Source organism: Schistocerca americana, chromosome 2 (genome assembly GCF_021461395.2).
Source record: "Schistocerca americana isolate TAMUIC-IGC-003095 chromosome 2, iqSchAmer2.1, whole genome shotgun sequence".
NCBI classification, from domain to species: domain Eukaryota; kingdom Metazoa; phylum Arthropoda; class Insecta; order Orthoptera; family Acrididae; genus Schistocerca; species Schistocerca americana.
The window spans coordinates 502041931-502062377 of NC_060120.1; the positions used below are offsets into that span (position 1 = coordinate 502041931).

General features: G+C 43.2%; 1 protein-coding gene across 2 annotated transcripts in view; it reads left to right on the top strand.

Moving 5' to 3' along the window:
• Positions 1-20447, top strand: part of LOC124595386 (neuromodulin) — a 717829-nt gene that overhangs the window by 281890 nt on the left and 415492 nt on the right. The window lies entirely within an intron of this gene.

Below are 20447 nucleotides of genomic sequence, written 5' to 3' on the forward strand. Positions count from 1 at the left end.
AGCACCTAAAAAAATTAAAGTTCAGTGTTACATATCTCCTTAAATAATTAAGAAATAAATGTCAAATTTGATGCATAGTATGACTACAAGGTGTTCTTTTAAAATTCATAATTCCGTGTTGCTAGGTCTTTCTGTTACTTTACAAACTTGGCGATTTTTTAAAAAAGGCTAAAAATGAGGTATGTTAAATCCGATGTTGCACAAAAATATCTTCTACAAACGTTTTAAAACCACTCTTATTAGACGGAGAATGTTTTGTGCATCGTAGAAAAGTGGATTTCATAGACTAACACCAAAGATGAACAAGTCGCAGAAGTTGCGCATGCGGAGTACCAGTTTTGTTTACAAATACCTGTTATTTTTATCTCGAGTGTCCTGTGCAGTTCGTTGTTGTATTCGTTGCGTTTTGTAGTGGTGTCCTACATTGTTTTGGCAATCCATCGCGAATCAGAACATAAAAGAGCACCGTACTTGTGTAACCTAGTATACAGATTTTCTGATTCGCATCAGTATTACTTCGCTTAGTTAGAAATGAACGTCAGTGAATCAATTAATAATGAAAAAGAAATGTTCAAATGTGTGTGAAATCTTATGGGACTTAACTGCTAAGGTCATCAGTCCCTAAGCTTACACACTACTTAACCTAAATTATCCTAACGACAAACACACCCCGATGCCCGAGGGAGGAGTCGAACCTCCGCCGGGACCAGCCGCACAGTCCATGACTGCAGCGCTTTAGACCGCTCGGCTAATCCCGCGCGGCAATTGATAATGATTATCTTATATATGAATGTGCTATTGGGCACAAATTGTCTTCAAAATTCCACCACGGCTCATTTTATTCGAACAAAATCCCTCTCTATGTCCTCCATGCTCGCTGATTGGAGATTACCGCAGATCAGACGTAACAGTTCATCCGCACTGAAGAAGGTGGATTCGTTGCCCATCGAGGCGGATCAGTTGTATGAATGCGTGGTGTCTATTCTTTCGGAAGTGTCCGAAAGAACAGACAACACGCATTCATACATCCTGTACAATTTTGACCCTAAAAGCTTTATGGTATCCCTTTTGTCTCTAATTTGCTTCGTAAATGAGAGGCCCTCAGAAAGCAGAACTGATCAGAATACTTGTTACTTGGCACGGACCGGTTTAGTCATGTGGATTCCTACTCGTTTCCACACAGAGCGTTTTTAAACAAAACCCTCAGGCTTACGATGAATGTCCAGGCTCCAACGACTGTTTTCATAGCTGTGTATACGCTGAAACTGGGATCAACTGTGATGTAGGGCCGGGCAGACATTCGACCTCGGAGTAATGTTGCCATTACAGAGGACACGAGTTTGTTCGTAACGCCCTAGGGAGGACACCAGGGAAGCGGAAGGAGGAGCCGGCCGCGGTGCGAACTGCGCGAGGCCGCTGTGTTGTAGGCGGCACTTACCTCGAGATGACGAGCGGGAATAAAAAGATACGCGGTGCCGTGGCGCGCCGCGGAGCGCCGACGTATATTTTTACAGCGCCCAGGGAGGCGGCCGCGGCCACGCAGCAGTATCTCTCTCTGCGAGGCCGTGGAGGCGGCGGCAGCGGCGGTGGCTGCGGCCGCGCGGGGCTGTTACCGGCGCGAGCTGTCGCCGTAAAGCAAACTGCGCCGCCCCGAGGCCCGGGGGCTTTTAAAGCCGCACAAGGGAGGCGAGAGCGGCCACGTGTGAGCACCAGGTGTGGACCGAGGAACCGCAGGAAGCCGACGCGCAGTTCCTGCCTTCCTTTCCTCTTCCTCTGCTTCTGCTTCTTCTTCTTCTTCTACTACTACTACTAGTACTAGCACGAAACGTATATGGATCCAGAACAAAGGACATGAGTGACTTAATTGTAGGTCCACCGTGGCATTCTTTCACATTCTACCTCGGCATGAAACAAACAAGGTTGCTGAAAATATTGACGAACTATTTGTCGACTTATACTGTCAAGGGAACCTCCCCATCGCACCCCCCTCAGATTTAATTATAAGTTGACACACTGGACAGGCCTTGAAAAATTGAACACAGATCAATCGAGAAAACAGGAAGAAGTTGTGTGGAACTATGAAAAAATAAGGAAATTATACAAACTGAGTAGTCCATGCGGAAGATAGGCAACATCAAGGATATTGTGAGCTCAGAAGCGCCGTGGTCCCGTCGTTAGCGTGAGCAGCTGCGGATCGAGAGGTCCTTGGTTCAAGTTTACTTTCTTTATTTTCGCAAAGTTATGATCTGTCCGTTCGTTCATTGACGTCTCTGTTCACTGTAATAAGTTTAGTGTCTGTGTTTTGCGACCGCACCGCAAAACCGTGCGATTACTAGACGAAAGGAAGTGCTTCTCCAATGGGAACCGAAAACATTTGATCGCAAGGTCGTAGGTTAGCCAATTCCTCCACAGGAAAAGACGTCTGATATATTCTATACGACACTGGTGACGACATGTGCGTCACATGACAGGAATATGTTGTCGACCCACCTAACTTGTACACTTGGCGAATGGGTAAAAAGATTCTTCTACCTTGCCTGATTTAGGTTTTCTTGTGGATGTGATAATCACTCCCAAAAAAAGTGATGAAAACATAAGAGTTTGTCACATATACTGCAAAAAATGAATGCAACAGTTTCACAGTCGCACAGTTTTCCCTGTGCTGTGTCAAAACATATGTTTTTAACGTTTTCAAATTTTTCCGTGTGCAGACCGTCAAATCCTGCATATGTCCAAGCAAATCTGAACATGTCCTAGAATTTTGGAGAGCGAAGTTGATTATGTGTGAGTGTCTGAACTTTGATAATTGTCTGAAAAAAAATTAAACTTTTCACTCGAGGGAAGACTTGAACCAAAGACCTCTCGTTCCGCAGCTGCTCACGCTAACCACGGGACCACTGCGCTCCTGAGCTCACACTCTCTTGGATGTTGCTTATCTTGCTCATGGACTTGTTTGTTTTCTCATAGTTCCACACAGCTTCTTCCTGTTTTATCGATTGATCTGTGTTCAGTTTTTCAAGGCCAATCCACTGTGCCAACTTATAACCAAATCTGAGGGGGGTGCGATGGGGAGGGTTCCCTTGTGAGATGAAAAAAGTTATAGGGTACCTCCTGATACCGTGTCGGACCTTTTGTCTGGCGTAGTGCAGCATTTCGACATGGCACGGACTCAACAAGTCGTTGGAAGTCCCTTGCAGAAATATTCAGCCATTCTGCCTCTATAGCCGTCCACAATTGCTAAAGTGTTGCCGGTGCAGGATTCTATTCACGAGCTCACCTGTCGACTATGTCCCGTAAATGTTCTATGGGATTCATGTCAGGCCATCCTGGTTGACCAAATCATTCGTTCCAATTGTCCAGAATGTTCTTCAAACCAACGAACAAATTTGGCCTGGTCACATGTTTTGGGAACATGAAGTCAATGAAAGCCTGCAAATGGCCTCCAAGTAGTCTAACAAACATTTCCAGTCAATTATCAGTTCAGTTGGACCATAGGACCCAGTTCAATCCATGTAATACAGCCCACACAATTATGGAGCGACCACCAGCTTGCACAGTGCCTTGTTGACAATTTGGGTCCATGGCTTCGTGGGGTTTCCGCCGCACTCGAACCCTACCATCAGCTCTCACCAACTGAAATCGGAGCTCATGTGTCCAGGCCACCGTTTTCCAGTCGTCTAGGGTCCAAACGATATGGTCACGAGCCCAGGAGAGGCGCTCCAGGCGATGTAGTGCTGTTAGCAAAGGCACTCGCTTCGGTCGTCTGCTGCCACAGTCATTTAACACCAGATTTCGCCACACTGTCCTAACGGATACGTTCGATGTACGTCCCACATTGACTTATGCTGTTATTTCACGTGTGGTTCCTTGTCTGTAAGCATTGACAACTCTACGCAAACGCCGCTGCTCTCGACCGTTGTCCATGTTGAGAGAGAATGCCTGAAATCTGGTATTTTCGGCACACTCTTGACGTTATGGACCCCGGGATACTAAATTCCCTAACGATTTCCGAAATGAAACGTCCCATGCATCTAACTCCAACTACTACTCTGCTTTCAGAGTCTTTTAACCTTTTCACATGAATCACCTGAGTACAAATGACAGCTCCGCCAACGCACTGCTCTTTTATACTTTGTATACATGATACTACCGCCATTCTGTATGTGCATATTGCTATCTCATGACTCTTGTCACCTCAGTGTGTTGGACGAAATACTGAATAACCACTTGTTTGAAGTTTACTCTGAACATATGGAAAACAAATTAGACAAACTGAAAAATGGCCTGCCTCTTGGTTCCACTCCTGCACTAAACTTGTTGCGTACTAACTCTTTCTTTAAACACTCTCCATATGTAAAATGGCTTAAATATGTTAGCCGAGTTTGTATGTTCATAGGGAATAACCACACACCTATCGTACTATCAAAAATGGTTCAAATGGCTCTGAGCACTGTGGGACTTCATTATCTTTTAAAACCATACCATATTTATATGTTCCGAGACGACTGGAAGCTGTTTGGAATGCCAAAGCGTTTTCTACACCGTATTAGGCATAATATTGTGCCGTATTTCTATAGCTTTTTAGTCTCTGTATGCACGTCTGCGTCTGGAATCTCTTCGCATCACGCCTTCTTTGAAACTAGCTTCTAGCCGCTCTTGACTTACCTATTTTCTTTTATCATTAGTCTTCTGACTGGTTTGACGCGGCCAGCCACGAATCCCTCTCCTGTGCCAACCTTTTCATCTCAGAATAGCACTTGCAACCAACATCCTCAATTATTTGCTGGATGTATCCCAATATCTGTCTTCCTCTGCAGTTTTTACCCTCTATATCTCTCTCTAGTACTGTGGAACTTATTCCCTAACGTCATAACAAATGTCCTGTCCCTTCTTCATGTCACGGTTTTCCATGTATTTCTCTCCTCACCGATTCTACACAGCACCTCTTCATTATTTTTTGTCAGTCCACGTAATTTTCAACGTTCTTCTGTAGTATAACATTTCAAATGCTTCAGTTCTATTCATTTCCGCTTTTCCCACAGCCCATGTCTCACTACCATACAACGCTGTTCTCAGAAATTTCTTCCTTAAATTAAGGCCTATGTTAGATGCTAGTAGACTTCTCTAGGCGAGGTATGCCCTTTTTGCCAGTATAGTCTGGAGTTTATCTCCTTGCTCCGTCCGTCATGGGTTATTTTGCTACTTAGGTAGCAAATTCCTTAACTTCATGTACTTTCTGACTGCTAATAATTATGCTAAGTTTCTCTCTGTTCTCATCCCTGCTACTTCTCATTGCTTTCGTCTATATTTGGTTTACTCTCAGTGCATATTCTGTAGTCATTAGACTGTTCATTCCATTCAACAGATACTGTAAATCTTCTTCAATTTCACTAAGGATAGTAATGCCTTCAGTGAATCTTAACACAGATGTCCTTTCACCTTGAATCTTAATCCCACTCTTGAACCTTTCTGTTATTTCCGTCATTAGTTCTTCGACATATAAATTGAACAGTAAGGGAGAAAGACTACATGTCTGTCTTGCACCCTTATTTATTCGTGCCTATCGTGTTTGGTCTTCCATTCTTATTATTCTCCCTTGGTATTGTACACATATCCCATACGCTATTCAATTTATGTATTCAGAACGCGCCAGAAACCGCGTCTCACAAATTTATAAATGTCGAAATCGAATCACCAAATACACAAGTTTCCCAGGGGCAGAAGAAATGTTCACTTTGTAGGGAGCACATTGTGCTTATGTGGGAGCGATCTAGATGCTTGTAAAACAATAAACTGGTAGCCAAGATCGCAGGAACTCTTTTTATTCCATGATTACCGGTTGCGACGAAACTAAATCCACCATCATCGGATCTTAGATCACTACAGGTTACAACACCAAGGTAAACAATAGTGATATTAATAGTTGCATATGCCACGCAGGCCTTACAAAATTGTCGTAACTTGCGATAGTTCTGTAAGGCCTGCGTGTTATAGGTAACTATTAATATCACCATTGTTTGCCTTGATGTTGTAACCCGTATGTGTCCTAAGATCCGATGATGGCGGCTTTAGTTTCGCCGAAACCGTAATCATGGAATAAAAAGAATTCCTGCGATCTTGGCTACGAGTTTATTGTTTTACAGAAATGTTCACAGTGAACGTACGTGTATTAGACGAGTATTTTAAAAGGTGAAAGCTAAAACCAAGTACAATAAAATCATAAGTTGCAGCTTTCGATCCCAGCAACAATAACGAAATCTACTGTTAGCGGGTATTGTTGAGAGACAATGTAACACCATGCAACAGAAATCCAAAGTACCCAGGTTTTAATATCCCTCGCTTCACCGTGCATCAACGAATCGAATCAGATGTGGAACAGAGAGAACAGCTGCTACTCACTACAACTGGGGTTGTCGGGGCTCTCCAAGATTCGATTGCAGCGAGATGGCAGAGACGCATCTTTCAGAACTGCCCATTACATGCTTTTGCCAGATCCTTGGAAGAAATATACAAAGCTGGTGCCAGAGAAATTGGGTGTTTGGAAAACCTAAATACTGTATTGCATCACTTAGCTAACCTTAGCCAAACAACATTACACATATCACTGATTGCTTTCTGCGAGCCGCGTGGGATTAGCCGAGCGGTCTCAGGCGCTGCAGTCATGGACTGTGCGGCTGGTCCCGGTGGAGGTTTGAGTCCTCCCTCGGGCATGGGTGTGTGTTTGTTCTTAGGATAATTTAGGTTAAGTAGTGTGTAAGCTTAGGGACTGATGACCTTAGCAGTTAAATCCTATAAGATTTCACATGCATTTGAACATTTTTTTTTTTTTCTGCGAGCAGTTTCAGGAAGTAAGCAAACAGAGACGGGATCGTCCAGCAGTAGCGACATGCACAAGGCTGAAGTAAAAGTTTTGATATGATAAGTATGGAAATTTAAAAAGTCTGAGGGTGCTTCAACACAAAAATTGGGTTTGATATCAGGTTTTTATACGCTAAAAGATGCACTTAATTGATTCACGACTAAGATAAGAATGTAAATGAAGAGTAAACACAATGAACATTTAATACATTTAATCGGTCCGTGACTGAAACTGATCTTGGAACGAACTGCTGTCTGAATTCAGTAGCGTTCTGAAATACACAGACAGACGAGCAGCACAGCTGGGAGTTACACGCTGCTCTGCATTTTAGGCCGCCGTGTATTCCACCGAACATCTCACGGCATCCAGAACATTCTTTAGAAAGTCTCTGGTTTACGTTATGTACCTTGTCTGCAAAGCGCGGCCTCTGCGTTTGACACTTTATGCTATTTCCCGAGTTTGCGAACACAGAAGCAGCACTTCTGACGATTACAGTATTTGAAATACAGCTAAACCAAGAGTTTACTCCGGGACACTCAAAGAATGTCCACAGCCCTTTGGCGGCGCCTTGTGGGGATATTAACTCCGAATACACAGGTGATTGCTCATTGCCTACAGCTCTAGTCGGCGCCTGCACTGATGCTAATGCCTGACGTTATTAATCTTACCAGTTCATCTGATATTTTTCCCTTTATTTAACTGCTTGTTTATGATTTTTTTGTTTGTAATATTTTTAATGAACAGAGTGACCCAAAAACCCGTTAAATTTGAAAATTCAATACGTCACGGAATAATGTAGGTAGAAAGGAAAAATCTGATACACATGATTTGAAATGACGAGGGGTTTTATTGACACCAAAAAAGTGCACAAAATGATAATAGATGGCTTGGTTCAAATGGCTCTGAGCACTATGGGACTCAACTTCTGAGGTCATCAGTCCCCTAGAACTTAGAACTACTTAAACCTAACTAACCTAAGGACATCACACACATCCATGCCCGAGGCAGGATTCGAACCTGGACCGTAGCGGTCTCGCGGTTCCAGACTGAAGCGCCCAGAACCGCACGGCCACTCCGGCCGGCATAATAGATGGCGCTACATATGATAAAAAGCAAGAATCAGTATAACAATTGATTTTTAGCAAAGATATGATCTTTATAACTAATGCTCAACAAGTCGACCGACATTCATCAACCATATCTGTAGCTGAGGGACAAAGTTGTGAACAGCACTGTACAGCATATCAGTAGGCACCATGCGAATTTGGCGTCAGATGTCGTCTTTTACCATGCATAATGAGATCGGACAAACGCGGTAAGCTTGTGACTTCAGGTAAGCCCGCAACCAATAATCACATGGATTGAAGTCTGGAGACGTGGAAGGCCAAGATTGACGGAGATGGCCTCTCAACATGAGATCCTCACCAAACGATGTGCGCAAGAGATCCTACCAGCAGTTGTTTATCAGTCAGTGTAGGGGTGAAGCGATTTTGTAACATATCGTCGAACCTCATCCTCATTGCGCTGACGTTTCTCATGCGGTGTCACTGACGTGTTGGTGTCCATCGCCACTTCTTGGTCGGCTTTTGCACTAGCTTTTGGGGTCAATAAAACCCCATGTCATTCCAGACATTTGTGTTAAGCTTTAACTTTCTGTCTATATTATTTCGTTAATTAGTGCATATTCAAATGTTAACGGATTTTCGGGTCATCATGTACTTGTGATTATCCAAAAGCATCAAACGCCAAATAAAAAAAAATTTAAAGATTCAGTTTCATTATAGAGGAATGCCTTATGTGTTTGCCACACAGAAAATTTAATATTTCCGGCCCGCCCCCTCCACGCCCCCCCCCCCCCTTTCACCCGGCCAAGGCGTAAGTACCTCTAAGTTGTGAACTACTGGTCTAAATAACGGTTAGTGTGGAGTCATGGTGCATTAAACCAGTCAATAACTGCCTCTTAATTAAAAAAAAAAGTATGTCAACCCGAGTAAAAGTTCCATGACTTTACGAAAGAAGCAAATGCCTGAACTCTGTTACCTGCAAAAGACAGGCGGTAGCAGTTCGCTCGCAAAGCCGCCGAGCGCCGAGGTGGTCCGGCCTTAGGCAGGCCGGCCGGCCAGCGCATTCATGCAGGAGCTCTATTGTCAAAACCAATAGCAGCAGGCAACGTCATCCTGTTAGCTCTGGAGGGGGCTGGAGTGCCGGCAGCCAGCAAAAGCGGCCGCTGTGGCGCCGGCAGAGGGATGGGGAGGGCGAATGCTGGCACCTCATGTAAAATGGATCCCGGCTGTGGAACCGCCAGCCGCCGACAGGACAGCCCGCGAGGGGCAGTTAGCGAGTACTCGTGTTACAGTCCGCGTACTGGACGCGTTTCACGGTGGTTCCCCTAAATTAGCAACGCGGTTGCAAGATTACCCACATCGAACGCCGTTTTCAGAGGACTCGCATGCTTTGTACTGAGTGCTTACAACAAGAAGTGCAGCTACTCACACAGGTCCACTGTGGGTTGTAATTATCTTATGGCGGTGAAACCTTACAGAAATGCTAATGCGTTAATGTGGAAACCGATTTACGCTGAAAAAAAGTTAGGTGTAAACATAGTGCTGTCAAAGTAAAGACATACACAGGGTGGTCCATTGATAGTGACCGGGCCAAATATCTCACGAAATAAGAATCAAATGAAAATACTACAAAGAACGAAGCTCGTCTAGCTTGAAGGGGGGAACCAGATGGCGCTAAGGTTGGCCCGCTAGATGGCGCTGCCATAGGTCAAACGGATATCAATTGCGTTTTTTAAAATAGGAATTACATATTCGTGTAGTACGTAAAGAAATATGAATGTTTTAGTTGGACCACTTTTTCGCTTTGTGATAGATGGCGCTGTAATAGTCACATACGTATAAGTACGTGGTATCACGTAACATTCCGCCAGTGCGGACGGTATTTGCTTTGTGATACATTACCAGTGCTAAAATGGACCGTTTACCAAATGCGGAAAAGGTCGATATCGTGTTGACGTATGGCTATTGTGATCAAAATGCCCAACGGCCGTGCACTATGTATGCTGCTCGGTTTCATGGACGACATCATCCAAGTGTCCGGAGCGTTCGACGGATAGTTACGTTATTTAAGGAAACAGGAAGTGTTCAGCCACATGCGAAACGTCAACCACGACCTGCAACAAATGATGATGCCCAAGTAGGTGTTTTAGCTGCTGTCGCGGCTAGTCCGCACATCAGTAGCAGACAAATTGCGCGAGAATCGGGAATCTCAAAAACGTCGGTGTTGAGAATGCTACATCAACATCGATTGCACCCGTACCATATTTCTATGCACCAGGAATTGGATGGCGACGACTTTGAACGTCGTGTACAGTTCTGCCACTGGGCACAAGAGAAATTACGAGACGATGATAGATTTTTTGCACGCGTTCTATTTAGCGACGAAGTGTCATTCACTAACAGCGGTAACATACACCGGCATAATATGCACTATTGGGCAACGGAAAATCCACGATGGCTGCGACAAGTGGAACATAAGCGACCTTGGCGGGTTAATGTATGGTGTGGCATTATGGGAGGAAAGATAATTGACCCCCATATTATCGATGGCAATCTAAATGGTACAGTGTATCCTGATTTCTTACGTAATGTTCTACAGAGGTTACTACAAGATGTTTCACTGCATGACAGAATGGCGATGTACTTCCAACATGATGGATGTCCGGCACATAGGTCGCGTGCGGTTGAAGCTGTATTGAATAGCATATTTCATGACAGGTGGATTGGTCGTCGAAGAACGTTCACCGGATCTATCGTCCCCGGATTTCTTTCTGTGGGGAAAGTTGAAGATATTTGCTATCGTGATCCACCGACAACGGGGGCCGAACCGCACAATAACCCTGGGTTCGGTGTGGGGCGACGGAGGGGTGAGTGGACTGTTGTAGCCTGTTATGGGGTTGTGTACCACTGCGGACTACGGCGGAGGCGAAGACTCTCCGTCGTTTCTAGGCCCCCAGTTCCATTCAGTTCAATACAAAGACATCTTAGGCCCATTGTACAAATTTTGTTTACGAAACTACTTAAGCCCGTTAACGCATCGAGTCGTATATAACTCTTTTCATTGGACTATACAGCAGAAAGTTATTACCTCTACGTTTCCCATTTTGAAATCTCCTGATAATTTCATTGTTTCCGATGGTGAAACGGACTTAATGGCAACATATCAAAACCGTTTATGAAATATTAAGTACTTTAAACGGAATAAGCTTACAGAGACATACAAAACCTGTATGATTATACAGCCAGTTACTCAAATGAAGATTGAAGACATATGGATAATTGTGGCAGAAGTAAGGTATATTGTTGTCCCTAAAATACAGTGTAACTCGTGGCCAATCCTCACATATATATTTTACAGTACGATTCCGTTTGCTAACAGCCGACTTCCTTCACCGTCCTTCCCTAATCCGATGAGACCGATGACCTCGCTGTCTGGTCTCCTCTCCCACAACCACCCCCAACAACACCAATGGACATAATGCAGGTTGCATAAAACGACATCGGTAGGGGCAGCTGAATCCCATCTTCTATACAAAGTGTCACGAATTGTGTAGTATGCTGGATTTATTCAAGTGAGGAAATGTTGTCATGTTTGCTAATAATAATTTCTGATTCCGTATTTTATGTAATGTGTAAACATTGTGCATGGAGTTACCTCTATATGTCTATTATTCTTAGGTCTGAAGACGGTCACCGTTGACCTAAATTAATTACCTGATTAATAAACCTTTATTATTTGTGACTGGGCTTATAATGGAACAGAGATCGAAAATTTTTAAAATTTACAGTTCTTAAAATTGTACCTGATTAATCACGAGTTGTGAAAGAGCAAAATTGTTTAAAAAGCGCGTAGTCATAAACTCTAAACTACAAAGAACCACCCCATGGTACACTTGTGATAACGTTCCATGACTTCTAGTATTTTACTACGCTCATTACACATAATGAAGGACCATGCGTCATGAATTATGGTTAGGAAGGGAGGAAAGTGGAAGGGGGAGAGCAGAGGCGCTGACACTGTGCGCTATTAAAATGTAAGAAAGATGTTGTACCAAAGTTGATATACGGTTTAAAACTAGGAAGCATTTAGATGATGCAACTAACAGTGATACAGGTAACATCTTGTTGAAATTCATAAATAAATTAACACATTGTTCGCACGCAGTTTTCACCAGAGGGCGTCTGAGATGCATTCTTTTTGGCTCTGAGCACTATGGGACTTAACTTCTGAGGTCATTAGTCCCCTAGAACTTAGAACTACTTAAACCTAACTAACCTAAGGACATCACACACATCCATGTCCGAGGCAGGATTCGAACCTGCGACCGTAGCGGTCGCGCGGTTCCAGACTGTAGCACCTAGAACAGCTCGGCCACCCCGGCCGGCAGATGCATTCTCTGTCGCGTACAATGGGTTCAGTGTGACTGCGGCCGACAAGCCGCTCAGCCACGCTGCCAGAAAATGCGAAGTCATCTTCTACCGAGTGGTGCTGCCACAAAGCTGGAGAGTTGCAGCTGACGGCGCCGTCCGAATACGTCGTCAAAATTGTTGCAGTACACCCAATTTCAGAAGTCACACTGGAGATTATTTTATCTTATTTTTTCAGGGATATATGTATGTCGTGTGACTAGGGCCTCCCGTCGGGTAGACCGTTCGCCGGCTGCAAGTCTTTCGATTTGACGCCACTTCGGCGACTTGCGCGTCGATGGGGATGAAAAGATGATGATTAGGACAACACAACATCCAGTCCCTGAGCGGAGAAAATCTCCCACCCAGCCGGGAATTGAACCCGGGCACTTGGGATTGACATTCTGTGGCGCTGACCACTCAGCTACCGGGGGCTGACTAATCTTTCAGGTGATACCCTTCGGCTGACGGATGCGTGTCTTAGTACAGTCGACGCCACATTGTGCGACTCGCATGCCTGTGATGAGGATGAAATGATGATGAAGACAACACAACACCCAGTCCACGAGCGGAGAAAATCTCGAACCCGGGCCCGCTGCGCGGGAGGCAACACGTAACCACTCAGCTAAGCACGCGGACGACTAATAGATATGTTTTAACATGTTGGAAGAATTTCAGATATATGGGTATCATCTGAAAGAATATATGTGAAATTCTTCCAACATGTTAAAACATATTTATTAGGTGTCCGCCCGCTTAGCTGAGTGGTTACGTGCTTGCCTCCCGTACAGCGGGCCCGGGTTAGAAATTTTCTCCACTCATGGACTGGGTGTTGTGTTGTCCTACTCATCATCATTTCATCCTCATCACAGGCGCAGTCGCACAATGTGGCGTCGACTGTACTAAGACTCGCACCCGGCAGCCGAACTTCCCGAGATGGGGCCTCCCAGCCGGCAATGTCATCCGATCATTTCATTTCATATCATATCTATTAGGACCCAAGTGTAAAATCCAAGATGTCTCTATTGCTCCTACCAGCCATATAGATTCACTTAAATACTCTCCAAATGCTCTACGTATGTTCTCATTAATATGACGGAAAAACGTCCTGTTTTATGAACATTCCACTAATTTCATATTGCCAGTTTACGACTGATCTCTGTTAGTGACGAACTGATACTTTCTAGTACATTGCCGTATTATTCTCCTCGACAAATATATAGTAGTATTCTTCCTTATTTGAAAGCACGTGCAATAAGTTACTCCGGAACATTGATTTCTTCTCATCGCTCTACTTCTTTCCTTTCAGTGCACACCCGAATCTCATTCCACACGTCTCTCCGAGAAAAGCCAGTACTTCCACTGTCTAAGCTAGTCACGTCCATTTACGGAAAATTCGCCCGGAGCGCGGGGGTCCCTGGAGGACGAAGCGGTCGGAGATAAGCTCCTAGCGCCACGAGTCGGCGTGGTGAACTTTGCCAGAGGCGCCAAAGCCGCTGACAGCGCTATACTGCAGCAAAAGCTCCGCTACGGAGTTCAGAACAGCAAGAGGAATTTCTGCTATTTCTACAGTTGCGCTGCTCGATGACGACACTTCGTAATGAGCGCCTATTACGAAGCTGCACAACCGCCGTGGATTGTAATATACTTAATACCAAATCATCTGCGATTGCGAAATTAGGTGAAATTTACGGCTATGAATGGGGGTTTTTTCGTATTTTCGTATACTGCCTCCTGCTTGCACCGGGCTGCCCAATTGGCAGGAAATACGTTCTACTTCACACGAGGACCGTCATAACCGTTCTGCATTTGTGCCCGTTTTGCTTTCTACCGCATCTGCCTAAACGGGAAAACTAAAATATCAACCTACTTTGCTTGCCTATATACATCGTGTTCCGTAATTCTGTGTCGCACAGTCTTATTCTCAAGCAACATCTTATGTAGCCTTTGCAGAAACAAACCATCATGTCTATCTATGATACAGATATTTTACTAATCTCATTTAATTGTAGACTCGTTTATACTTTGGTCTCTATCTCGAAATATGTGTCCGCATGGCTCTTGTAACATCTAAATGGACAAGGGAATATGCAAGAGGAGAAGCACTGTCAGAGATACGGAGAGAAAAAAAAAGGGAGATACACCAACGGACAAACACACACAACAGATAGTAGGACGGAGATTTGATTCATTTCATCCATCATACAGAAAAGTGACGTCTTTATCGTAACATCAACTTCCCCACCATCGAAAACATCGAAAAAATACTGGACAGATGGGGTGTGGAGAGAGAGAGAGAGAGTGAGAGAGAGAGACTGACAGACAGACAGAGACAGAGAGACAGACAGAGACAGAGAGGAAAAAGAGGTGGGGGGGGGGGGGGGAGAGGAAGGCAGAGAGGAGAGACGGTGGGAGGGAGCGAGGCTGTTTATTGATTTTGTTGCGTAGCAGCTTTGTTGTAGAAGTTGTATGAGTGAGTATGGCAGTAACCCTTAAGCAGATTTCAGAGAGATTTAGTCATAAATGCCTGCTATAGCCATGTAGAACCACAGGATGGGTGTTGTATACATTACAGATGGAAATTCTAATTTAAGTGACCCAAGCAATCGCTAAATTATTTCTCTTGAAACTTGTTGTCGTAAGAGGCCACATGGCCTATATCGCGATTGACCTATGCTCCGCCTACTTATGATGCTCACAAGACAACTTAAATAAGCTCCACCTTTCCTTCCTTCGTATCACTATGAACTGTTAAGTGTTACACACACACTCAGGACAGACAAAAAATATGTCTACTAAGCACAAATGGAAGAACAATATATACTCTATCGAGGTGTTTCGGGGACACACAATCAACGAAAAGCTCTACAAGAAGTCTACAAATAATAACCTGTAAGAAAAATCATGAAAACAATTAAAGAAAAATAATCAACCCTCAGATGGTCATTTTTCAACAATATTGACAATTTTGTGGAAAAATTGCGCTCTAAGAGATCTGAAGAGGTGCCATTATTCGTTAATGCAAAATATAGGTCACGAAGCTAAGGGATTTATCACAAAGTAACATCACAAGTTAAGTGAAAGCAGGCAGTGTTCGTTCATTGTCCCAAACGAGAGAAGGATTGAACTTAACGAAATCAGTAATATTCATTACTAAATTCAAATATACAGCCAGAGCGCACTTTCAGTATCTTCACTCACTCGAATCCTTTAAACGACATAACTTTAATTTAATTAAATAGAGCTTAAGTACTGATGCTTTTTAAGGAGACAGTGCAAGTAATTCTTCCTTGTATATTTATTTATCTATCCTCCCTTTTGCATCCACCTACTTTGGAGTAATCGCGTGGAAGAAAAGGGACGGGCAATGAAAACAGCTGCAATAATTTCTGCAAATGACCGTCAGAATCTCTAAGCTGGCACAGCCGCAAAAACAATGCAGCGGTGTTCGGAAGGAGCAGGCATCGAAACCAGTCTGTCTATTCGAATTTAGCTTTTACGGGACCTACAAATCACATAGTCTATTTATATTTCACAGACAGTTAATGATTTGTTAATATTTTTCGTTTCTAATGAATTTAGTAATTAAATAATACACAGAAGTCATATTAACAGAATCTTCCGTCGGTTCTTGGTAGAACAACATTATAATAATAAATGAAAAGCACCAGTTTTCTTTTGTTCTACAATATTATTTTTATTGCTAACCGGTTTTCGGCTTACAAGGCCATCTTCAGGCATTTACTGAGTATTATCACCAAAGAAGTTAAATGTTAGCAGACAACATTGGAAGAGAAGTAACACATCTAGAGTGAAGTAGAAACATACAGTGAGTAACATCTTTGCAATGAAATAGTAAAAACTGAACAGTACATAAATAACTGTATTACTGTCCATGTTTAACTCCCCTTGTAGTTGTCCCCTCAAATACTGTTCATATTTTACTTTGCTCATTTATTTAATGTAAACTGGTATACAGCTACTGCTTTGATTATAATGTTAATGTTAAAATGCAGTACCACCACACTCTCAAACTGTAGGTTCCCTCAAACACCTCAATTTTCCTGCATTTATTAATTTCTGTTTATCGTATTGATATGGCTTACGTTCCTCGTGTATTCTGTATTTACATTGACAACTGTCTCTTCTTTTTTAATTGGTTGTGTATCACTCTCCATGTTTCATACCTCCTGATGCAGCCTTGCCTAGTACTAATTTTATCTTATTTCAATAGTTTTGTTTATCAATAGAAACTGTTATGTAGGCATGTTATTCTTATTTTGTGCTAAAGATTTTCCTGTCAACTCCATTGTTATTTATGTACTGTTCAGTTTTTACTATTTCATTGCAAAGATGTTACTCATTGTATGTTTCTACTTCACTCTAGATGTGTTACTTCTCTTTCAATGTTGTCTGCTAACATTTAACTTCTTTGGTGATAATACTCAGTAAATGCCTGAAGATGGCCTTGTAAGCCGAAAACCGGTTAGCAATAAAAATAATATTGTAGAACAAAAGCAAACTGGTGCTTTTCATTTTTTAATACACAGAAGAATGGAAAAGAAAAAAAAATGTTCAAATGTGTGTGAAATCTTATCGGACTTAACTGCTAAGGTCATCAATCCCTAAGCTTACACACTACTTAACCTAAATTATCCTAACGACAAACACACACTCCCATGCCCGAGGGAGGACTCGAAACTCCGCCGGGACCAGCCGCACAGTCCATGGTGGCAGCGCCTTAGACCGCTCGGCGAATCCCACGCGGCATGGAAAAGAAAATAAGGGTTTTGTTAATTGCGATTGTTATGGCTTTAGGAATGGTAGAGGCACAGAGAGGCAATTCTGACACTGTACTTCGTAACAGAGCCCTACTCAAGATAAATCTAAACACCTTCATAGAATTTGCTGAAGTAAAAAAAAAAAAAAAAAAAAAAAAAAAAAAAAGCGTTAAATTCTCAGAAAAATTATATAAGCTACAGGGAAAGGTGAATAGTATGCAACAGGTACAAGAACCAAGACGGACCAGTAAGAATAGAAGACAAAGAAAGAGGTACGTTGAACCCGTACATAGAATAAGTGAAAACGAATATAAAGTATTGGTTCAGTAGAGAGATTAAAATTCAGACTGAAAGGTTATCGATGATAAGATTCACTCTGTGAAAATGAGAAAGAATTAGAAGACCTCTTGACTGAGATAAACAAACGAGCGCAGAAAATAAGCTGAGAGTAAACCTTAATTGAGGACCTGCAGCCAAACCATCTGCGCGCTAGTCACACTGGACCTTCTCGTGGATTTATCGTTTGGAGTGGTTATCCCAAGCACACTGACTGCAAAATTGTTCGTCAGTCTGGTGACTTGCCCTGCTGTACTGCCATACAGTAACCGCATTCCAGGGGATGTTTTCCAGCTGGATAACGCTCGTCCACGTACCGCTCTTGTAACCCAACATACTCTACAGAGTGTCGACGTGTTGCCTTGGCCTGTTCGATCACCAGATCTGTCTCTAATAGAGCACATACGGGACATCATCGGAAGCCAAACAGCGTCATCCACAAACAGCATTATCCTTCCCTGTATTGTCCGACCAAGTGCAACAGGAACGGAACTGCATTCCACGGAGTGACGTCTGGCACCTGTAGAACAAAATGCATGCCCGTTTGCACACTTTCATTCAACGTCCAAGCGGTTACATCGCTTATTTAAGCACCAGCATTTCAACTTTTGCAACAGCTTATCTTTCGCTTACGTTGCATTGTTGATCACGTAAAGAGGGTGTCTAGAGAAATATATTACCGAAATTTCATTACTCTACTTCATTATTTTTGGTGTAGGGATTGTTTTCCGCCAATGTATTTTCCGACGTCCTAGAAGAGATACTACGCCCTGCGAAGGACAGTCTCGGCCTCAGGATCCCTGGCGTTTACAATATTCCTTGTGAGTGAGGAAGCACTTACATCGGTCAGTCCACCCGCACCGTTTCCGACCGCTGTGCAGAACATCAAAGGAGATCGATAGCTGGAGAAACATGCAGTCGTTGAACACAGCCTCATAAAAAAATACAAAATACTGTTTCACGAAAAAAGTTTCCTCCCAGGCTTCTACATATTGGGACACGTAACCATGGAGGCTGTGGAAATTAGGTAGTGTGAGGAGATCTTCAACCATGACGGCGAATATAATCTTAGCGATGCATGTAAGGGAACTCTCGATACAGAGAAGAGACAGAGATATTCGTCGCAATATTTACGCTACAACAGGAGCGATGGCGCCACCAGCGCAGAATTTGACACCATCTGCGACAGCATTACGTAATCACCGACCAATCAGGAGCCGTCTATGGGCTATATGAGGCCACCACAGCAACGGTTTTGACAGTTACTTGATCCTGATTAAGATGACGGGTGTAGTCTGGTGATCTTAAAAAGATATACAATCTTCTGAAGTCGGTGTGGTTAAAGAGGTTTTGTTGGAAACGTAACAGCAAAACAAATCATGGCTATTTAATTATGCCTGAGCAATGAAATTTGTATGTATATTTCTTTGACAAATTTCACATTTATGAGTTGGTACAATGTAGTTATTCAAGCAATTATTTTTCAAAAATTATGTCTATTTATTGACAACATGTCAGATTTAAGAAAGAAATAAGTTCTGACGAGAAGCTACAGAAAATTATTTCCTGATCAGAGCAATTAGTGTGCAATAAAATTATCATGCAATAAAAACATTAAGCATGCCATAGTCATTAAAAAAATGGAGTCCCATGCTTCTTGACACAGCATATGGGATCGATGCGGGAGACCCGCACCACCGTACTAGGCAAGGTGGTTTGCCGTTGCCTTCCTCCGACCGTAGTGGGGATGAATGATGATGAAGACGACACAACAATACCCAGTCATCTCGGGGCAAGTGAAAATCCCTGACCTTACCGGGAATCTAACCCGGGACCATGTGCTCGGGAAGCGAGGGCGCTAGCGCGAGAACATGAGCTGCGGACCCATAGTGATTAAACAGAATAATTAAATATGTGCGACAACGGAGATCATACCTCTTGTTGGCAAACGAATCTGTTGTAGCTGATTCGCAGTGGCCGTGGAAATACATTTAAATGTGTAGCATGAAAAATTGCGTTAAAGCTGACAAAAAAAAGAAAAAAAACGAGATAAGTAATGACTACTACTGTCATATCCTAACCCATACAAGAGAATAAAGGAATATTGAAGATTACAGCTTAAAAAAACATGTTGTGTCATTTGTCTTCTTACTGGTTTGCTGCGGTCAGACACAGCTACCTCTACTTTGCTAACCTCTTACACTTGGTTATATATCTTAACCTGCCTTTCCTTACCGTTTTCCCCCTTACGGCTCCCTGTAGGTGGAGGTTATCCGCTGATATCATAACACGTGTCCTATTATCTTGTCCCATAGTCAGTGCTATCAATGTATTTTGTCTTTGTCGTTTCTGCGCCGAAGCTCTTCATTTAGCACCTTACCGTCTCCACAACTTTCAGGATCTTCCCGCAACACTGCGTCTCAAACTTGCCGAGTCTCTTCTTCTACGGTTTTCCCACAGTATGTTATTCACTTCCGTACAATGTGGCAGATGTTCATTCTCAGAAGTTCTTCCCTCAGATTAAGGCCCTTACTTGATAGCAGTAAACTTCTTTTTGGCGAAGGATACCCTCTTTGCCTGAGCTAGTCTGCTTCTTATATCCTCCTTGCTTCAAACTTTATGCATTATTTGTCTTCTAAAGTAGCAGAATTTCTTCGTCTAGTAAGTGATTAGGATATCGTGTTTATTATTAATTTCATTTACATTTCTCCTAACGCGCTTTGGCTTGACACCACTGAAGTCGCAGATGGGAGTGGTTTGGACTCTGTGGAATGCACGCTACAGGGCGCATGGCTCGGAGCTGATTTTGAAGTAACTGATTTGTAACAGTTCTTTGTGCCACTGTGGTGCCAGCTGCTGCTCAGATTGCTGCTGCAGATGCAGTGCGATGCCAACTCCGAACACGACAGTCCTCTCCCTCGGTAGTGCCACGTGGCCGTCGGAGCCCAGTCCTCTTGCGACCCTACATTCTCGTGCCCATCTCTGTCAGCAATTATGCAC